Genomic DNA, 9,864 nt, shown 5'->3' on the forward strand with positions numbered 1-9,864 from the left:
AAGCAGTGTGAGTGTGGTGAAGTTAGTCCTTGTCACATGACTTGTTCTACCTGGTCTATGCTGACACCTATCCTGTCTTGCTGTGACCCATGACCTATCCTACCTGGCCTGTCCTGACGCATAACCTGTCCTACCTGGCCTGCCCTGACATATGACCTGTCCTACCTGCCCTGCCCTGACACATGACCTGTCCTACCTGACCTTCCCTGACACATGACCTGTCCTACCTGACCTGCTCTGACACATGACCTGTTCTACCTGGCCTGTCATGACCCATAACCTGTCCTACATGGCCTGCCCTGACACATGAGCTGTCCTACCTGGCCTGCCCTGACACATAACCTGTCCTGCCTGGCCTGCCCTGACACATAACCTGTCCTGCCTGGCCTGCCCTACACATAACCTGTCCTACTTGGCCTGCCCTGGCTATGGCTTGTCCTGGTGTTCGCGTCTTGAGTCCCGTGACGTCTTTTCTTTGGGTTTATTCTTGCTGCCTCCAGACGATTATATTTAGCGTAGGGGTCATCTCTTGTAGTGAAGGGGGGAATGAAGGCTGTATCTCACCTACCCACTTGGATAAATGTCTCCAAAGCCATGAGTAAAACCGCCTGATGCCAGCAAGACTAAAGTGCAAAGCACGTTCTCTGATACAAGAGGCCAAGCCTGAGATAGGCTCGCGTCGTACAAAGTAATGGTTTCATTGCTGATGACAAACGAGTTCCCAGCACCTGTTCCGAGCGATTTATGTGTTACATTGTACATAAACATTACCTCATTTAATAAACAAGTTTCCAACACCTGTTCCGAGCGATTTATGTGGTCTATTGTACATAAACATTACCTCATATAACAAAGGAGTTCCCAGCACCTGTTCCGAGCGATTTATGTGTCATATTGTACATAAATATTACCTCATATGACAAAGGAGTTCCCAGCACCTGTTCCGAGTGATTTATGTGGTCTATTGTACATAAATATTACCTCATATGACAAAGGAGTTCCCAGCACTCCTTCCTAGCGATTTATGTGTCACATTACACATAAATATTGCCTCATGTGACAAAGGAGTTCCCAGCACCTGTTCCGAGTGATTTATGAGGTATATTATACATAAACATGGCCTCATATGAGAAGGGAGTTCCCAGCACCTCTTCCTAGCGATTTATGTGTCATATTGTACATAAACTTTGCCTCATATAACAAAGGAGTTCCCAGCACCTGTTCCTAGTGATTTATATATTACACATAAACATTGCCTCATGTATAATGTATGTCGCGTTAATTATCAACACTATTTGTACCAGCATGTGTGTTCCATGTTATACCTAAACATTGACTCACGTAAAACATACCGTTTTAATATCACAACAGCTTCCATAATAACGCATAATTTTTTTAAAAATATAAAATGTAGAATAAACAGGGAAGGAAGAGGCACTGCGGTATCTCCAAAGCCACGTAGCATATACTCCAGTGCGTATCGTCCTAGACAGAGAAGCGCGCGGTGCTGTCATCCTCCCTCCCCGCTGTCCAACATAAAAATGGTCATTTTACCGTTATATTACCTTTACCAACTATGTCATCGCTACAAAAATATGTGTAATAGAAACCTAGAATAATTTCTTGCATTAAATGCCCCAAAGACAGTAGAAATGGGTAATAAAAGGCCAAAAACGTATTTGGGATCAGTGGTGCCAGGTGCCAGAATAAGCTTACGGTGCGACATGGTACGAGAGGCAGCAACATGAGCCAGATTTCTCAAGTGTGGCGGTTGTTATGACGTCATGTGGTGTGGGTGGCGTCAACATGTTCACCTCTCCAGCCATCACCGCAAATATTCTCTTTCTTCTCCCTACAACAGAAATAAATTCTCGATATGTAATGACACTGTGATCTGGGAACTGTGTGGGGCGTGTCGGGGCTGTGAGGGCTTCAGATTTGCCTGAACTAATTCAGTTGCCTCACTTAATGTACTCTTTGTGTATATTTGTTCTCTGTATTAACTACACTACATAATTACTTATAAATGTCTCGCTTTTTTAGACACAAAATTGGCTATTATAGTTCATAATGAACCTACGTCGCAAAAATAATATTATTATAAAAGTCACAGGTTTGGTTGCTTTTGTGGTTTTGGTAAGACGGTCAAATTTGGTCGCTAAGAAGAGAAACATCCCGGAAGAATTTTCATCTCCCCTGCTTTAATATTTAGTTTAATTCTTATCCTGATACCTGTCCTGTCTTGTCCTACCCCAACACTTGTCCTGTCACTGCACAAAATTGTCCTGTCTTGTCCTCTTTTGTTTTCCCATTTCAGTTTTTTAACATGACCGTCTTACCAGCCATAACCCAAGACAATTCGAATCAAAGATGGTTCAAACCAGTCAGTGGTTGACATAGTTGGATTTAATAACTATTTCTTTTTAGCTTCGGAGGGAAAATCTGTATTGATAAAGACAATAATTTCATCAGTAAACCAGTATTATATTCTGTGGGAATATATTTTATTTCCTACGAGTAGTTACGACGCCTTAAGAGCATATTTACTTGACATGAATGAATCACTTTGACCCAAATCTGAAGCCCTCACAACACGAGCGGCCAACACAGTTCCCAGATTGCAGTGTATGTCGGGTTGACGGTTTATATGACAAGTTTACTGGGGAAAGTAAATCCAGTGATACAAAAAATATAGTTCTTCCTAATTACAATATATTTATAATATCAGTTCAGTAGAATCCTGAAACCTCGAATTATCCTCTTCAATTTTGGATTCCAGTGGCATTATATGGTTCGACTTTTACTTGGCTGGACTGCAACGGACATATTTTAGCCTTAAATAATATTGTAAAGCTTAGCAGTTGACCAACAAGTAATGTAAATATTGCAGTTAACGATTCCACACCCGCCTATACCAAGTACACAGTCCAGGAAGATAAAATGGCGTGAATATCGTCAGTTTTATGGTGGCCACCGAGGAGAGAGGGTGAATGGGATGCCGCTCCGGTTGGCGGGAAAACCAGTGGTCTCTATGGCAACGCAGACTCACCCGCTAGTAAAACATACTCTCAGATATTGTATTAATGAAAGATGTATTATTAATCAATTTAAAATTATCTTATTTTTTGTTTATTTATCTTTTTCAATCCCCAAACGAATCCATTCAAATTTTCAACAGATTTTTCGAGCGTAAGGCGTTTGCTGTAGTGTTCATTCATCTCCATCTATAGTTCTATCTTAAGGTGCGTATTAATTTTTGAAGTTAGAAGGAACAGATTACGAAATACGTTGTCGGATTTAAGGGGTTAAGTGTAAATGCCGGAACTAGAAAATACGGATGACAGGTGAAGGTTTATAATTATCACGGGGTGTAATTAAGCTGAAGGGAAGAAGAGATGAGTTTAGGAGTGAATGACGGTGATGTTAATGCTTAGAACACACACACACACACACACACACACACACACACACACACACACACACACAATCTTTACTACACCACACACACACACACACACACACCGCTCGCTGGTGCAGTGGTAACGCTCTCGCTTGCCAACTGGTGGACGGGAGTTCGCGCCTCGCTCAGGTTGCGAAAAGTTTCACTGACGAAGTGGGTGGTTACTGTCCCCCTTGAGCAAGGGGACGGGTGTGTGCGTGTGTGAAGGTCACAGCCTTGCCCTTAGATCGGACTATATGAGCTCTCAGCTCCCTTCCGGGAGGGTAAAAAGCTGACGATCACGACCATCAAGTGATCCTGACCGACCCGGTGAATTACACACACACACACACACACAATCTTTACTACACCACACACACACACACACACACACACAATCTTTACTACACCACACACACACACACACACACACACACAATCTTTACTACACCACACACACACACACACACACAATCTTTACTACACCACACACACACACACACACACACACACACACACAATCTTTACTACACCACACACACACACACACACACACACAATCTTTACTACACACACACACACACACACACACACACACACACACACACACAATCTTTACTACACCTCACACACACATCTACCTTCAAAATCAGAATAAAATCGTCTGGCAGTAGTAACAATGAAATAGTCAAGAATACTATCACTATCAGGGGATCACTATACATCACTATCAGGTCACTAGGTCACACTATCATCCAGGTCACTATACCAGGTTATTATGTCCACCAGGTCACCATAGCTCTCTCCTACGTGTCATCCCAGGTCAATATATCCTTCATTAACCCCTTCACTACGAGAGGTCTGAAACGGAAGAAAACCGTCCTCGTGCAGACGGGGTTGATGCAGTTCCAGGATGGCTTAAATTAATTGGTCTTGGTTCCAGGCTTTTTTCAGACTGGCATGCACAACAAAAATCTCCAATCGTTAAAAGTCTACTCCTGTTGCACTAGCTTTGTGAAAGATTGCAAGAAAAAAAGTTAATTGTGAAAAGTAGTGTGCTTTGTTTTTCTGCTCTAACTCGTACGGTAACTGTCTGTACTAGCTAAGACAACTACCAAGGCTTACTAGAACTCTACTATCAAGACTTTTCTAGCAATCATAGTAAAAATCTACCTCAAAATCGCTCCTCACTTAAATACACTACGTTCGTTTAACTGGAACTGCGTAGCTCGTTAATCTGACCACCTGTACGAGAATACCTCAGCCTGCAGTCCACCGGGTTCACGTTACACAACCACCTCAACGAGAACCCAAATCCGTCAGAAATATGGCGGGAATCCGTGTGACACCGAACCACTGGGGTCTCAGGAATGAGGAGACCCGAGAGTGTAAAAAGGACAAAATTATGGACAGGCTGTTAAGCTTCCTGCAGTGTGTTTATCTTTACATACGAATCCGCGTCTTTGTCACGGGGTCTCTGAATTACTGGTTCTACGTGGACAAGGAGTCAGAATTGTACTATCCTACCCTCCCCTTCTTCGCCGTCAGTTTCGGCTTCATCGACATCATTCTGTACGTGCTCCTCTGCCGGAAGAAGTTGGAGATCGTCACGGGGGACTCTGTTGGCCGGCTACCCCACGCGGCGATGTCCTGGACCTGGTGTTCTTCCTGCCGCATTCTGAGACCCCCGAACAGCTCCCACTGCAGCGTGTGTCGGCGCTGCATCGTTGGGCGCTATTTCCATTCCTTCTAGTCGCAAACCTGTATCGGTACTGTAAGCGTGGGTCTCTTATAGGCTTATTTACTGTGCTAGATCCCTAATATAATCGTGTCCTTCGTCATGGCCACAACCACGTTTGATTACGCCTGTGTCGTCTACGAGGTTCTGATCGTCGTCGGATGCCTGCACTATATCAAAATGTCCATGCCGGTAAAGACGCCAGAACGGGAGAACTTCGACGAGAAAGATGTGTTCAGCATGACACCATGCTGTTCACCCAACCTCTCCCGCACGTACTCAGAAGAGGAGCGGAAGAGAAAGATCAATTTGACCATCAGTTCATCCACGGAGGGGAGGAGAGGGGAAAAACACAAAGCAGTTAAGTGTCCTCGCCCTGACTGCCCCGCCCTCGCTAACATGTACTGGGACACAGGCGATCCTGATGGCATAGTCGAGTGTAATTTCTGCCAAGCGACGTTTGTGTTGCCACGACAGGACACCCAAAGCTGTGACGAATATACCCAAAGCTGTTCCAAGGGTGCCCGGAACCGGAACAGAAATGCCCGGAACATAAACAGTGATGTCCAGAACTGGAAAAAAGATGCCCAGAACTGTAACCAAGGTGCCCCGACCTGGAACAAATATGGGCATCAGTGTAACAAGGACGCTTCCGTGTGTGACGATTTTTTCCTCAACGCAGAGGATATGATGCAAGAGGACAGCGAATGGATCCTCTCGGGGTCGAAGAAGTCGCACAAGATCGTGGTTGTGGTTGACAGTGACGTTGGGGTGGACTGGAGAAAATACAGCCTCTTGGCTAACTCCTGGATCAGAACTTATGTCCCAGATATAAGTGTCGAGTTTTTCATGTGTCGCACAGGTGGGGTCATCACATACATGGCTGGGTCACGTTGGCCGATAGTGACCTCGACCCCAATGGTGAGTCATATGTCCAGACTGACTCAAATGCTGCTGAGGGCCCAAAGGGAGTTATACAATCGACTTGGTAAGGTTATAATCGTACGTGATACTCAGCAGCCAATCCCCACGGACGCCATGGACGCTTTGATCTCCTTGGTGCACACTCACCCCACGGACATCTTCAGCGTGTGGGGGGAGAAGGAGGTGGGGAATCCCTCTCTTGATGCGCAGCTGGTACATACACTTGAGCGGCTGGGGGGACAGTTCCGAATAGTGGATAGTTATGAGAGTCTTGTGGATGCCTTTGACAGAGATCTGGTGCCCTGGGGCTATGAGGCACATCTTGAAATCTGTGCCACCCCGGGTCTGCGCGTGACGAGAGTAGGGCACCTAGACGAAGCACATCTGCGTACATGTGCCCGTAGTACAAAAGCCTGGCTCCCCTCTCTCTCTGATGACCCATTTCTTGACATCGAGTTGACCTTGGACGGCGAGAGGTTAACGCAGACTCGCCCCCTCACTGACCCCGATTCGCCCTTCGCTTATTTGCAGATACAAATGGTCTTCCAAGATCAGGCCGGGCGTACAATGTGCAGGATGTACAACAGGCGTTACGACGTACAGTCTTTCCTGGGGCCTTCGTAGGGAAGGGAGATGAAGGCACAGGGGAATGTGTGAAGTGCCTGTATGATGAAAAGGGGGAGTTCTTCGGCATAAGGAAAAAGGAGAAGAGAGTGAAGTGATTATAAGAACAATAGTTAGAGGTTAACAGAAATGTCTGCCCTTTCTATGTTCTTCATAACGCAACGGACTTAGTAGAAAAGGGGGAGGAAAAAATGACAGGAAGTGAAGAAAATGTGAGGGGAAAAAGAGTGGCAAAAGAAGTAAAGTGCGAATAAGAACAATAGTTAGAGGTTAACAGTAATGTCTACCCTTTCTATGTTCATCATAACGCACAGGGAAGCAGGAGTAGAAAATGAGAAATGAGTGGCAGGAAGAAGTGAAGAAAAACAGTGAGGGAAAAAGAGTGAACTGCGTTAAGAAAAGTTTGAGGCTGACAGGAATGTCTACCCTTTCTTTGCTCTTAACGCAATGGATGCATGAGTGGAAAGGGGGAAGGAAAAAAGTGGGGCGTAGAGTGAAGTGTGTTTGGGAACAGAAATGGGGTGGTGGTGGTGGTGGTACTACTACTACCACTACTATTACTACTACTACTACTGCTGCTCCTGCTGCTACTACTCTATTATTATCTTACAATTACTGCCACAAATACTACTGCTACTACTACTACTGTTACTACTACTACTGTATTATTATAGTACAATTACTGCTACAAATACTACTGCTACTACTACTACTATACAACAACAACAACTACTACTACTAGGTAATTCTGGTACGCCCATCCAATTCTACAAGGCATGACAGTTCTCGTATTCTATTACAACACCAGACGATTTTACTCAGCTGACAGTGGGTCATAGGAGCTTGTAGTTCTCATGGGACGGCCCAATACTAACCAACAACGCCAGATTATTTAATTTTGGAAGCTCCCTAACGCCTTCTCCTAAGCGATTTATTTTACCAATTATACCTTCGACGGCTCAATATTTCACAACTAATACCAGATTATTTAATGTTCGAAGCACCCTAACACCTTTTCCTATGCGATTTATTTTACCTATTATACCTTCGACGGCTCAATATTTCACCACAACTAATACCAGATTATTTAATGTTGGAAGCACCCTAACACCTTTTCCTATGCGATTTATTTTCGTTATTACACCTTCCTGTCCATCTCTGCGTTACATAGTCTAAAATCTCCATACTCTGCACTGATAACGTGAAAAATTTTATTAACTGGCCGTATCCAAAAATAAATCGCTAAGGAAGAGGTGCTAGGGAGCTTGGTTACCATTTTAGCGTAACGTTAAATATATATTAGATGTGTTTTAACGGTGATGACGATGATGATGATGATGATGATGATGATGGTTCTTTTATGCTCTCTCTCTCACTGTCTCTCTCTCTCTCTCTCAGAATTAAACCTATTCTCTCTTAGAAAACGGAGACTCAGGGGACAACTGATTGAATGCTTTAAGATTCTAAAAGGCTTCAGTAATACTGATTCAAACAAGCTATTCACAGTAATTACCGAGACTGTAACTCGAGGAAATGGTATGAAGTTGCAAACAAGAAGGGCTAATCTTGATACAACCAAAAACTTCTTCACTTACTCTGTTGTAAGCGAATGGAATAAACTCCCTGGGAATGTGATTGAGAGTGGTACCATAAATATGTTTAAAAAGAGACTGGACATGTATCTCGACGCAATTGGTATCGTTTAGTTAGGATGGAGCAATTTGCATATTCGCGTCTGCATTCATGTGTCTATTAGACACAAACAATATTCTAGAATATATATAATAGATAAACATTCTGTTCATCTTCCGATTAAAAAAAAAAAAAAAAAAAAAAAAACATGTATAGAGTAAGTATGTGGCTGTATGCCCAAATTTTCCTTTTCCACATTATTCTACTTTCTGCCGATCCTATAAAATTCCTTCAGGTTTTTCATTCCTGCAAGGTATTACTTCCTCCCTTGTTTCCTGTACGGCTAATGCCGGAGGGTCTGGAGGGTGGGGGAGAGAGCCTTCTGCTGTGCTATCCTTTTCTCCTACTCCTGTGCACTATGTTAGGATTAAGGCCGGACCACCTCGTAGGGACCGTAAGGTCTGTGTGGTCTGTGTATCTATGTAACTATGTAACTCTCTCTCTCTCTCTCTCTCTCTCTCTCTCTCTCGCTCTCTCTCTCTCTCTCTCTCTCTCTCTCTCTCTCTCTCTCAACACCCCGCAGTCACTCCCTTTTTCTTTCACTAATAACAAGGGTAAACTCAAATAAATCCTCACCTTCCCTAATACTAATGCAATATAAAGAATAACATTTTTTCTTTCTCTTATCGATTATATTTTCTCACTGTCTTACTTTCTCACTTTCTTTACTGTCCTATCTTCCTTTTTCTTACTCCCTTACTTTCTCACTTTCTTTACGGTCCTATATTTCTTTTTCTTACTCTTTTTACTTCCTCACTTTCTTTACCATCGTGTCTACTTTGTTCTCTCCTCTTTTTTTCTTTCCTTGTTGCTCTGTCTATCTATCTGTCTATGTATCTGTCTGTCTGTCTGTCTGTCTGTCTTTCCTCTCAGTCCCCCCTCCTGCACGCTCTCTCTCTCTCTCTCTCTCTCTCTCTCTCTCTCTCTCTCTCTCTCTCTCTCACCTATCCGATAAATATCCGAGTCAGTTTACGTAAGAACAGAGAGAAACGGAATGTACCTAGCAGTCTGACCGGCAAGAGAGAGATTTCGGCCTATCCAAAATTCAACATTCACTATTTTTTCACCACATCAGGTCAACCTACATTTTTTTTTAAATTTTTTCAATTCATTTTTTTACCCAAACATATCACCCTTTCAAAAAAATATTGGCAATCAGTTTTCATTTCACATTTTTCCATATAATTTCTCTCTCCTTATCGTACTCCATCTCTTTCAACAGATTTCCTTTTTCGTTCGCTCTCTCTCTCTCTCTCTCTCTCTCTCTCTCTCTCTCTCTCTCTCGTTCGTTCAGATGGTTTGGGTTTTTTATCAGTCGATCGCTTCCTGTTATTTTGTGGCTTCTTTGTAAACGGGGCGTGTGTGTGTGTGTGTGTGTGTGTGTGTGTGTGTGTGTGTGTGTGTGTGTGTGTGTGTGTGTGTGTGTTGAGAGAGAGAGAGAGAGAGA

The sequence above is a fragment of the Coenobita brevimanus genome, chromosome 16, assembly GCF_032717465.1.
Source record: "Coenobita brevimanus isolate Jiangsu-jjx chromosome 16, ASM3271746v2, whole genome shotgun sequence".
Classification (NCBI taxonomy): domain Eukaryota; kingdom Metazoa; phylum Arthropoda; class Malacostraca; order Decapoda; family Coenobitidae; genus Coenobita; species Coenobita brevimanus.